At 44.2% G+C, this 12,623-nt stretch overlaps 1 protein-coding gene across 1 annotated transcript in view; it reads right to left on the bottom strand.

Annotated features, from left to right (window-relative positions):
• Positions 1-11,391, bottom strand: part of SGK3 (serum/glucocorticoid regulated kinase family member 3) — a 56,276-nt gene extending 44,885 nt beyond the window's left edge. Inside the window, exon 1 of the mRNA XM_075213601.1 lies at positions 11,233-11,391. The gene's annotated coding sequence lies outside the window, so the exon portion shown is untranslated. The remainder of the gene's footprint in view (positions 1-11,232) is intronic.
• Between the last annotated feature and the right edge of the window lie 1,232 nt (positions 11,392-12,623).

The raw sequence follows: 12,623 nt of genomic DNA, 5'->3' as shown, positions 1-12,623 counted from the left end.
GACATATCAATCTATTAGTAACCTTTCCAAAGTTACTCTACCTTATTTGACTGCTACCTATTGTTTTCCACAGAAAGATGTAGCCAAAATGAACAAGATTTTCAGAAAACTTCATCAGGTAACCATGGTTTCCCAGAGTAATTTGCAGACACCCCTCTCAAGGTAGACTTGAAGTACCCAACATAAAAGATAATATCATTTGGCATCATTATACAGATAGGTTACTGACTGGGTCAGACAAAGTAACACATATACCAACATCATAAGCTGGGCCAGCCACACCCAAACTCACATAGTGCCCTTACATCCCCAAATATTACATATCTAAGATAACCCATTGATCTGGATGAGTTGTAAAACATGGCAATAAGAATAAGCCTAAGTGTACAATTCAGATGTTCTCTATGCTTATCTTGTACATAAAATCCAAGTTTTCAAAATGGACACATATCCTACATGTCGCTAAGCAGGTTTACATAACCTAAGTGACATAAAGGATGGTCAAGCTCAAAATATACTCCAATATGAACAAACATGAAATAAATTTCTCATTACAGCCTTAGTCTTCTCATATTTTCAATGTAAAACACATAACGCCCTTATTACAAAACCAGGAAAAGATAAATCCCATAGACATAATAAACGCACAATAATCTTTCAACTTAACAATATAATCAATTACTACAACAATATCAGTCCTTACAATAATGCACAAGGAGAATGGCTGCATCACTTTTCAACACAAACTTAGGAAACCTTAATCAAGCTACTCTCCATACAAAGCAAAACAGTGGTTTCCAGTAGCCATCATGCAACTAATGTCAAAATATTCCACATTCTCACAAACTGCTGTATTTAGCCAAACTTTCTCAGACTTGTGAATGCCCCAAATGTTTTGAGCTGGAAGCAGATATGCCCCATTGTCATTCAAATTTACTGTAAAAACACCCTTAAGCTCAATTTAGGACTCATACTCAAATTTTGACATCTCTCATAGATTAGACTAAGGGAAACTCTGATGCGGAAAATAAACTACTAAAATTTCTTTCCGCAGCAACACAAAAAAAAATAAAAAAATAGAAAACAAAATAAATCCCCCCCCTTAATAAATACACCCAGACATACCAAATAATACAATGACAAAAATGATCAAAACTTAAAAGAAAACTTTCCTTAGAAAGACACACTTAAAAAGAAATGAGGTTACCATTCTGTAGAAACAACAGGTTTCTTTTTCCAAATTCAGCCCTTTGGACAGATCCTTAATAGCTATTGTGATAATACCACTGTAGCTGTATATAGGGGTGTTTGGTCTAAGCTACAATAGCAACAGCAAAGCATAAAATATGTTGCATGACACTAATGTAAATGTGGGAATTTATTGCTGCAAGAGCTTTCAACACAGCTGTTGCAACAAAGTTATCAGTGTATTAAAAAGAACAAGCTTTAGATGCAGCACATATTATGGTTGATTTCCACAGCGGCATCAATAACTAGGCTTATTCCCAGAGTTCTCTTTCCAACATGTGAATGCGTATGTTTACACATGTAAACATACTAAACAAGGCTGTCCGTAATCAGATTTAATAATCTCCTGACGTGCAATTGATCATCCATAACTACATTTGGCCATTCACAAGAAAACGGTACATAGTATAACCAGACACTTGTGGTTCTCCAGCATCTGTAGAACCACAAGTCCCAGAATGTCCAGTCAGACAGGAACTTTCATCCCTAGCAATTGCTTTTGCACAAAGATTTTAAAGGTTAATAACTAATCATGCTTAAAGGTGAAAATGAGCAATATAACCATAACCACTAGACAGCTGTCATTGTCTAACCTGCACCAGACAGGTGCAGGCTAATTGCTGATTGGTTGCTATGGCATTAGTGCAGATTTGGCCCTTTGAGCAATGTTAGTAAATGCCCCTCAATGGCTGGCAATGCAACAAATGATAAATCCCACCCACATTCATAACAAATAGCATTTTGTGTACAGAAAGAGTTATAAATATATATTTTATGGTACATAATGCATTGGTTCATGGATCAAACTACAGTTGGTATTTATTATGCAAACATACCTCACAACATTGGGTAGATGGCATTGGGACATAGGATGTACCACCTCACAATGGGGGAATGTCTAGTTTTTTGAACCAATAGGCTGCCCCCCAAACACCTTAATTGCTGTGCATACCTGTGAACACGGCACCCGTTCGGAGCAGCCGTGAGCAGACAATACTTCCCAACCTTCCCGTCTGTTGGACAAAGCTGTCCCGATCAGGATGGTGGGACCGAGCCCTCAAATCAGCGCTCTCCCACACGAGTCCTTTCTTGAGTTTTCTTTTCCCAAGATATCCGAAGATTTAATTTTCTAATTTTTTTCTTAGTTAAAAGGTCAAACCAAAGCTTTCTTTCACAGTATGAAATGGGTTACTTTTTAGCTATGCCATCTACAGGGCAAAGGTTAATAGTAAATGGTTTCATTTTCCTAAGAAGGGATACATGGTTTCACTTTTTACTTTGAGACATCTATATTCTGGTTAGGAACAGCAAGTATTTATAATCCAAAGGCTTTCTCCACCTTGTATCTCTTCTCTTCTCTTCCCATGTACAATTCCCATCACCTAGGAGCTCCCAGGTGCTGTATCACGCTGCTGCTGCTCACAAAATGAGAGGACTTAACCCATCTAGTTCTCTCCAATAAACATCATATTACGTACTATTGCCTCAGTGTACCCTGCAGCGTGATACTGCACTCAATATATGGTGGTTAAAGGGACCAATGGGCAGGTAAAAGGAGTCCGAGCTGTGCAAAAGTGAAGAACCCCTTTAAAAAAAATACTTATGTAAGAAGTCACCATACATGTCAGGAATTAAAAGGTTTGATTTCTTTTTTAAATCATCATTATTAGTCAGCATGTTCTGCATCATTGTACAAGTAGGGAAGAGAGGAAGCCATGATAACAATACAGGAACATACAATACACAATAGCCACGTGAGCAACAGCATCCTGCAGATCAGTGTCTGAGTATGTGATGACAAGGGCCTAGGTGACATCTCCTAATACATGGCGTGTCCCTTCTGTGATTTAACGCAGATAACAGCCCTTGTCTACTGACTTGGCAGGTCAGCTCACACAATAAACTGTCACCAAAGGTACTCTGTACTAACGGAACATAGATTCCTGCTTATTATTCCTAACACAAGAGTCCCTCATCAAACTGCATCTCCCCCACTTTTTTTTATTTTTTATTTATTTATTGAAGCCCGAGGTGCGTGCTCCAAATCACCCAGTGCAGTCTGTGACTGTGCTGGGGGCTTGGGTAATTGTACCCTTCCCAAAAGGGAAAGGGCCCCATTTCTTCCTTATGCATCAGGAGCCAAAAGACCCAAGAGAGGGAAAAAAGAAAAATAAATCTTCAGGCCCTCCTTCACCAAAACTAGGGAGAGCCCAAATGCCCATTCGGAGGCAAGTGTCTTCAGGACCACCTCCGTCGCAAGGCTCGGGCGGTCCCCTTTCCCCAAGGTTGGCTCTTCAGCTCACATGAAAAGTGCTTTGTGATAAGTGCTATGTGTCCAATAAATAAATAAATGCCCAAAGGCCCCAGCCTAGTGGCCAATGGGTTTCAAAAATGTTCTGGTCCAGCCAAAAGGCCAGGACCAAGAAATAAAAGTGATGAAGGGAGGTTATAAGTGCTCAGTGCTCGTGTCGTACTCTGTTCACAGTGAGGGTGCTGCAGGTTCCCCATCACCAGTGAATTTTCAGGCACCCCTGACTGCCTTTAAACCGGGGGCACATCAGCACCTCGGGCTCCAGACACTACCAGCCTTTTGGTCAGAGGACCAGGCAATGGCCCATCGCCTATAGGGGGTGCCTTTAAACACCTACTACATACAGAGGCATCCACAACTAATCTTAGCCAAACCCCCCCCCCCCCTTGCCTTACCTCAGATGCTCTTCACTCCAGCTCTCTAGAGCTTGCATTCTATCTAATATTAATGTCACTTTTATGCTCACCTCACCTACCCCAGCAAATACATGACATCACTTCAATACACACACAATATAGCATATGTTGTATAATTAACATTGTATTACAAATAACATTCATATATCACAGGGATAAGCAAGGTTATTTGATTTAGACCTTGTCCTGAAGAACAGAATCAGACACTGCTCACAATAGGCTAAATAACATACAACTAGAGGTCCAAAGACTGGCTTGCCCTGAAGGTAACAGCGAACAATAGCCTATTACCCATTAATCTAACACCGTATCACTGACCTGGCCTACAAAGCTTAACTTTATTACCCTTATTACCCTCCACATTCCTCACACAGTGATACATTTACAATAGATAGCAACATAAATTACAGGTTACAATTTTACACAATGGTGCCTTAAGCTGGGTACACACTACACTGTTTTCGTCCAATAATCGGCTCAAACAGCCGACATATGACCGCTCGTTCAAAAGTCGGGTCAGTGTGTGCAGTGACACGATGGTTGAAAGTCTGCCCAAATGGACGATTGTCGCCTCATTTGGTTGGTCGTACCGTTTAATATTTTCGTTCCAATCTCGTTTCCGCTGTGTAGTGTGTATAAACTTCCGACCGATCCACAACTGTGAGTACGAAATTACAGTAATTGCTCACGACAACACGGCTGTAAAAAGTCGCTAAAGGGACGTCCACTCTTCCTTTTATCGTCCTAAACAAGGCTAGTGTGTATGCAGTCCGTGGACCGAGCGATCAGACCATCGGTCGCATGTAAAATCGCTCGGCATAAAAAGTTGGTCGAAATTTCTGTAGTGTGTACCCAGCTTTACTCATAGAAGTCAGTGCATCTAGACTATATCTACTTGCAGATTGCAAACGGCACATTTTACCATTTAGACTACAACATGTGACTTATACCAGCCAAGTATTAAATACATATTATTAACACAGTACTTGACAATAACATATTTCTAAGGTAAACCTATCACAACATTGGCGTGCTGTATATTCACAATATATAGCAACATTCGTGATGCAACTTTAAAACACATGTACTGTATTAACCACTAGATAACGTGGGCCCTAGCAGCTCACAGATATTTGCTTTCATAAAACTGTTGTGTGCAAAGATGATTTAGGCTAATAATATTTTATTGTTATTTGCAACTTGAACAATTATATAAGGAAAACTGTCAGACAAAGAAAACTAAGCACAGTTCTGGTAAGAGGATGCTGATGTCAATACTCTGCATGGGGGGGGGGGGGTAATTTGCACAAGGGCAAAGTTAACATTAAATACTCAAAATAAATTGTAGAAAATATGTGACACATTGGGGCAAACAAGCTGTCAGTGCTGAACGAGCAATGTCCAAGCATAGCTCTATATATTAAACATGACATGGTCATTTCACAATCATACATGAATCAGCGTATATTCAGCTAATGTAACACATACAAGTTTTGTTTTACCAACTTCTTTGTAACCCTGCAAAATATTGAAGCACAGCTGTAGAAATGGGCAGAAATATGAAGCTTGCTGAGTCACTGCTGAACAGGCAGAACCCCCCACCCCGTGCACCTGGAAGTACTGTATGTCCTAAATGTTGGTTTTAAAGGACACAAGACACATGCCCTACGCACAGACAAGGGCAGTGTCACCGCAGCTGCCTCAAAACCTCTTGGGAAAGTATGAATGAATGGTAAATGATATCTGTCTTCCATTATTCATGCAGATTTCCGACAATATACCAGTCCTGCCACATTTAATATACTGGATCCAGTAGATGGACCGGTAGGGTTTTCAGCCCAACAACTCAGATATACTATAGTGTCAAGGTACTATAATGAAAGTCTGGGATTTTTTTTTTAATAGTACTTAACACTGTACAGAAGCAATAACTAAATTAAGACTGAGGATAAATAATTAAAGCTATGTAACTTAAAAGAATGTTGAAGTCCCAAAATTAAAATGATTTGTTATGAATGAAGGTAAATTGCATTGTTCAGTATTAAACTGACAATTCCACTGCAGCTCTGTTAAATAGTAAAGTTTTACCTCCCCACTTCACTACATAAAATGAAATGATAGGATCACATACAGGATCCCACCAACAGCTAATGCTGCATTCATTTCAGTTACTGTGAAATCATTGGCCCTGCTCCGGTGTAAATTTCCACCAATCCACACAGTGTATTTCCGCACAGCAGATCTGCAAACATGTTAGTGTCTGTTACTTAGTTAGGGTCATTAGTTCAATTCTGACCAGGGCCCTATATGTGTGGAGTTTACATGTTCTCCATGTGTCTGTGTGGGTTTGCTCTGGGCGCTCTGGTTTCCTCCTACACTCCAAAAACATAGTGTGTGACCCTAGTGAGTGTGATAGAGAATATAGTTTGTAAGCTCCAATGGGACAGGGACTTGTGAGATTGATCGATGTGAATGACTACATATTCTCTGTACAGCGCAGCTTAACACAATTGGTGCTATATAAACAATAATAAATAAAATAGTATTATCTTCCCTGCAGTTTAGAAACAAAATTAATTACCCCCCATCAATAGCATGGCAAATACAGCATCATGAGAAACACCTATCATTAATGTTCATGAGGCACTGGTTCATAGTGAATCATTAGGCTACATTCTAATGATTAACTGGTTCAGAACACAAACCTGGGACACATCCATTTCATACATTTTGCTTTGGGTGTCAAGTAAATTATAACAATCATAGGAACCGATTCCAACATGTCCAGTGAATTTTGGATGATCGGGATAATAAGTTGTGGGAAAATAAGTTTTTGGAGTTCAAAATTTTAGTTGGAAAAAGTGGCTTGTCGTGGGAAAAACAGGACACACAGAAGTCCTAGACAGGCACCAAATTGGGTTAATAATACTGCATCCACAGATAAGGGTGGCGGAATCATACAACTGATGCACAGTAATGCACTACAGCTTGAATTTTATTCTTCTCTATGTTCTGATGGCTTCAAAAGAATGTATGGGGGCTTTGCTCTGCAGTTGGTGGTCAAGCACAGTCGTAACATTTAAAACTACATCTGCCTAATCAGGGGCAGGCTGGGCTAGGGGGCATCTGCCCCTCTGGCCGGTCCCAAAGTGCGCTACCTTGACCACCTGCATTTGATTTTCTTTTAAATTAGGCTGCTGAGTCGAGTCTTGCCCCCTATGCTAAAGTTTGCAGCTGCCTCTTGTCTACCACTCACATAACCTACACATGGAATCTATATCACATGTCTGACAGGAACTGTAGGAAGTGCTTTGGCAGTTAGTCAACCGAAATATGAAAACCCACATATATAAAATAGGCGCTGAAAACTATCATCTGAACATATAAAATGAATCCACATTATTACAACATATGAATAATAAATACTGGGAGAAGACCTCTCTGTACACACCAGTGTGTTGTGGCTTTAACACACATAAGCTGTCTCCCAGTACACAACCACCTACTGAATAGAAGCTTCCTTTCCAGTCTGTCCTCACTGTCTCTATGAACACCGATTCTCACTGTAATTCACCAATTAATAACTTGTTAATGATCCTCCCACACCAGGGCCGGACTGGCCATCTGGCACTTCTGGCAAATGCCAGAAGGGCCGATGGCTATATGGGCCGGCCCGACTCCCCCTGTCTTCTTGGTGGCTGGGTTCAGGAACCAGCCACCTCTGCTGCGCGCTCCCCAGCTCCCTCCCCCGTTATGCTGTGCAGCCAGTTACACTGGTGAGTTTACTTTTTTTTTTAATTTGTTTTTTCTTTTACTGAAGAGGGGGGGTGCCGCGATTTTCGGGGGGGAGGGGGTCGCGGGGGTGCCGCGATTTTCGGGGGGGAGGGGGGGTCGCGGGGGTGCCGCGATTTTTGAGGGGGTGCCCGCGATTTTAGGGGGGGTCGCGGGGGTGCCGCGATTTTCGGGGGGGGGGGTCGCGGGGGTGAGAGCCCGGGGTGCTGGGAAAGGGGGTGAGAGCCAGGGGGTGCTGGGAGAGGGGGTGAGAGAGCCGAAAGGGGTGCAGGGAGAGGGGGTGAGAGCCAGGGCATGCTGGGAGAGGGGGTGAGAGCCAGGGGGTGCTGGGAGAGGGGGTGAGAGAGCCGAAGGGGGTGCTGGGAGAGGGGGTGAGAGAGCCGAAGGGGGTGCTGGGAGAGGGGGTGAGAGAGCCGAAGGGGGTGCTGGGAGAGGGGGCGAGAGCCAGGGCATGCTGGGAGAGGGGGTGAGAGAGCCGAAGGGGGTGCTGGGAAAGGAGGTGAAAGCCGAAGGGGGTGCTGGGAAAGGGGGAGAGAGAGCTGAAGGGGGTTCTGAGAAAGGGGGAGAGAGAGCTGAAGGGGGTGCTGGGAGAGGGGATGAGAGAGCTGAAGGGGGTGCTGGGAGAGGGGGTGAGAGAGCTGAAGGGGGTGCTGGGAGAGGGGGTGAGAGAGCTGAAGGGGGTGCTGGGAGAGGGGGTGAGAGAGCCGAAGGGGGTGCTGGGAAAGGGGGTGAGAGAGCCGAAGGGGGTGAGAGAGCCAAAGGGGAAGAGGTGCTGTGAGAGGGGTGAGAGAGCCAGGGGGTGCTAGGAGAGGGGGTGAGAGAGCCAAAGGGGAAGGGGGTTCTGGGAGAGGGGGTGAGAGAGCCAGGGGGTGCTGGGAGAGGGGGTGAGAGAGCCAAAGGGGAAGGGGGTTCTGGGAGAGGGGGTAAGAGAGCCAAAGGGGAAGGGGGTGCTGGGAGAGGGGGTGAGAGAGCCAAAGGAGAAGGGGGTGCTGGGAGAGGGGGTGAGAGAGCCAAAGGGGAAGGGGGTTCTGGGAGAGGGGGTGAGAGAGCCAGGGTGGTAGGGAGTGCAGGAAGAGGAGTGAGAGAGCCGGGGGGTAGAGGGTGCAGGAAGACGTGTGAGAGAGCCAGGGGAGTAGGTGGTACAGGAAGATTTGTTAGAGACAGCGGAGAAGGTGGTGCAGGGGCATAGGTAAAAGAAAGTGTAAAGGGAGAGACATCTTAAGAATGGGAATGTCAGGGATGCAGCCATCATAAAACACAAGTAGTAATGAAGAATGGAAATGCACAGAGGGGACAAGTGTTAAAAAAAATAAAAAATCAAGCCTTCATACTCCATTCACTTATATTTTCTATACCCCCACTCCTAAATTTCTGCTTCGACCACTGCCCTCTATTCCTGCTCCCCACTGCCTGTGTGAGCTGACAGCTGCTGATCCCTCCTCGCCCAGCGTGCCCAGTAGGAGAACAGAACACAGGATGCCATAATCAGGTAAGTTCATATATTTGCTCGTGTGGAATATGTTTTTAACCATCCTTTCTTGAACTGGGAACACTACAGCGTATCCAATAATGTTTAACACTATGTATTGCTCATTATTGCGCTGTAATGTTTTTTGCATATTTATCTGTACAGAGATTTTTAATTAAGAGGAAAAAACATTGCTTGTCATAAATTTTATCTGTAATTATGTCAATATATCTATTTTTGTTTGCATTGTAAATGATGTATTAAGCTGCTCTTGGGACTCACACTCAGAATCTGATATGCTGTACCAATTTTTATTTGTGAATGAGTTTTTGTCTGAGCTTTACTAATGATTTGGGGGCACTACTATGGCATAATGTTATTTGGGGTCACTATTGTGGCATAATATGATTTGGAGGCACTGTTGTGACATAATATGATTTGTGGGCACTACTGTATGGTATATGTTTTGGGGGCACTACTATGCCATAATATGATTTGTGGGCACTTCTGCATGACCAAATATGAATTGAGGGTAATACTATGTGGCATAATATGACCTTGGGGCACTACGATGTGGCATAATATGAACTGGGCACACTACGGTGTGGCATCATATGAACTTCTGCCAAAGGCAAGTTTTTCATTGTTGAATATGATGGGAGCCCAACGACGTCTCCAGGTAAATAATCTAAATGTTTCCTATCTAATCAAACTGATGGATCATGATGGGTCACATCCAATTATTTCTCACCCACCTCCTCTATCCCCCTTAATTTATATACTGTGTTATTTAAAATGAATAGAAAAGACGCATATCCAATTACTGTAGTAAAACAAAAATATTTTTCTCTGACATTTTGCTGTAGATGGAAATACTTTTAATGCGGCCGTGTGGGTTCAACTGATCATTCAATAGTTATGTTTTTTTTAGATATATGTTAGTTTTATTTCATGTGGAATGATTCATGAAAATTCTGCCATTACTATTTCATTGAGGGAAAAGGGTACCTGTTACCTATATGTGTGTGTAAGTACTCTGTTCGTAGTTGCTATTTTGTGGGAGATTTGAAAAAAGCAAAACATTGTTTCCTACAGTGGCATCTGTATAATTGGTGGTATTGCTGTAGTATGGGGTGGCGTGCTGGTGGCAATGTTGTAGTGTGTTTGGTGCTTAGTATTGCTAATAAGTAGGAGAGGGTATTGCTATAATGTGGGGGGTGACGCTGGACGCTGTAATGTGGGGGGTGATGCCGGTTGCTGTAATGTGGGGGGTGATGCTGGACGCTGTAATGTGGGGGGTGATGCTGGACTCTGTAATGTGGGGGGTGATGCTGGACGCTGTAATGTGGGGAGTGATGCTGGACGCTGTAATGTGGGGGGTGATGCTGGACGCTGTAATGTGGGGGGTGATGCTGGACGCTGTAATGTGGGGAGTGATGCTGGACGCTGTAATGTGGGGGGTGATGCTGGACGCTGTAATGTGGGGAGTGATGCTGTAATGTGGGGGGTGATGCCGGTTGCTATAATGTGGGGGTGATTGATGTAGTATGAGTGTGTGTGGGGGGTTATTAATTGCTGTAATTTGGGTACTAATAATGTATTGTCATGGTATTTATTGATGTAATTGGGGTGCTAATAATGTAATGTTGAGGGTCATTAGGAGAAATAAATACCCCCTCCCCCCCCCACACACACTGATACTACATCATGTTGTACTGCGCCAGCATCAGTGTGCAACAATATAGTGCATGGAGTCCACGTGGGCCTGTGTGCTTTAAATGCCAGGGCTGATTTTTAGTCCCAGTCCGGCCCTGTCCCACACACATCCCTTTGAGCTATGGTAACCAGCAATCAGTCCTAGTAGTGTGAAGAAGCAGCTCTCACAGCTGTTTGTAAGTCTGCGAGTGACCAAGTTGTATAAAACCAGTGAACACAAACTATGCACAGAGTAAATATTCATGAACTGAGCACTAACAATAACAAGCTGTGCTACATACCGAGGGCTGAGCTCCGGCAGCAGCAGCACGACCAGTCGGCTGGTGTGTGAAGTTTGGACTCTCTCTTCCTCTGCCTGCTAGAAGTGCTGTGTTTACAAGACGTGTCAGCTCCTCCCGTGAGCGGGCTGAGCCAGCAGCATAGAGGCACAGTCAGTGTGTACAGTGACTGCACGCTTCCTGTCAGCTCACTCACTCACTCTCTATGTCCAGGAAGTTTCAGGCTTTGCAAAAAAAATGTCAGGAATTCACATTAACTCTTTTCCTACCAAAATGCCGGCTATGTATTACACAACCAAGTAACATGTTTGATTTGATTGTAATGCAGTGTGCTGCAAAGCGAGGAAGGAACTCATCCAAATCGAAGGGATATATTTACTAAACTGCTGGTTTGAAAAAGTGGAAATGTTGCCTGTAGCAACCAATCAGATTTTAGTTATTTATTTAGCACTGTGAGAAGGTGGGGGGTATCCGAACGACCAAAACGCAATAGAGGGAAAGGGCTCCTGTTCTCATGTGCCAGGTATTCGATTTACTGTAAGGGAAAGGGGAATATATGGGAGGGACAACTCCACAAGGTGAGTGCACCACGGGAACAGCCCTCGCTGGGCTATACTCATGGAAGCGGGTCTACGACAGTGACTCCCCCTATCCCTGCTGCTTCTGGGCTTCTCACTCGCAGGGGTCTTACAAAGACCTTGTCTGACGACCAATGCCTGTAAAACAAGGGAGACCAAGCCACACAGAACAAGCCTTTCCCCAACACCTCAGGTACTCACCAAATCCTGAGGGACCACTACGGAACGCACAGTACCTTTCTTCTCCTCGAGCGGGATCGTCCTACTTACACGTCCTCGGCCATCTGGGTCCACTGGAACTCTGTCCCTCCACAGGCCTCCGCCCGTGGCCCGAGCCCCAGCTGTTAAGCCCGCCTTGTCCTGGGGCTCAAGACTTTAGGTGCCCTTCCGGACAGATAGTGGGGCTTTGTAAGCGACTCTCAGTAACTTATCCACTTACCTATCAAGGGACCAAGTGTCCCCTAGACTACCCAGAGACCGAGCGTCCCACTCATTTAGAGGCCTGCGCCTCTCTACACTGAAAGGCCTTGCGCCCTGCTACACTCTCAAGGGCTTTGCGCTCAGCTAAACCCCAGGGTCTGTTGCCCTTCCTCACTGGGGCCTAAAGCCCAGACTACCCTAAGGGCCTCGTGCCCTGCTCGCACCAAGGGCAGCAGCAGGACCCCTCTCCACAGTACACTCTACAAAATGACAGACAGAATCTGATTGGTTGCTATAGGCAACATCTCCACTTTTTCAAACCTGCAGTTTAGTAAATATACTCCTAAGTATTTAAGAGTTCTGCTAAGTGGTATATAACCAGCAGTTAAGTCAGGT

This window comes from Mixophyes fleayi, chromosome 5 (genome assembly GCF_038048845.1).
Source record: "Mixophyes fleayi isolate aMixFle1 chromosome 5, aMixFle1.hap1, whole genome shotgun sequence".
NCBI lineage: Eukaryota > Metazoa > Chordata > Amphibia > Anura > Limnodynastidae > Mixophyes > Mixophyes fleayi.
Note: the sequence above shows the minus strand (reverse complement) of the source record. Positions and strands in the feature narration are given on the sequence as shown.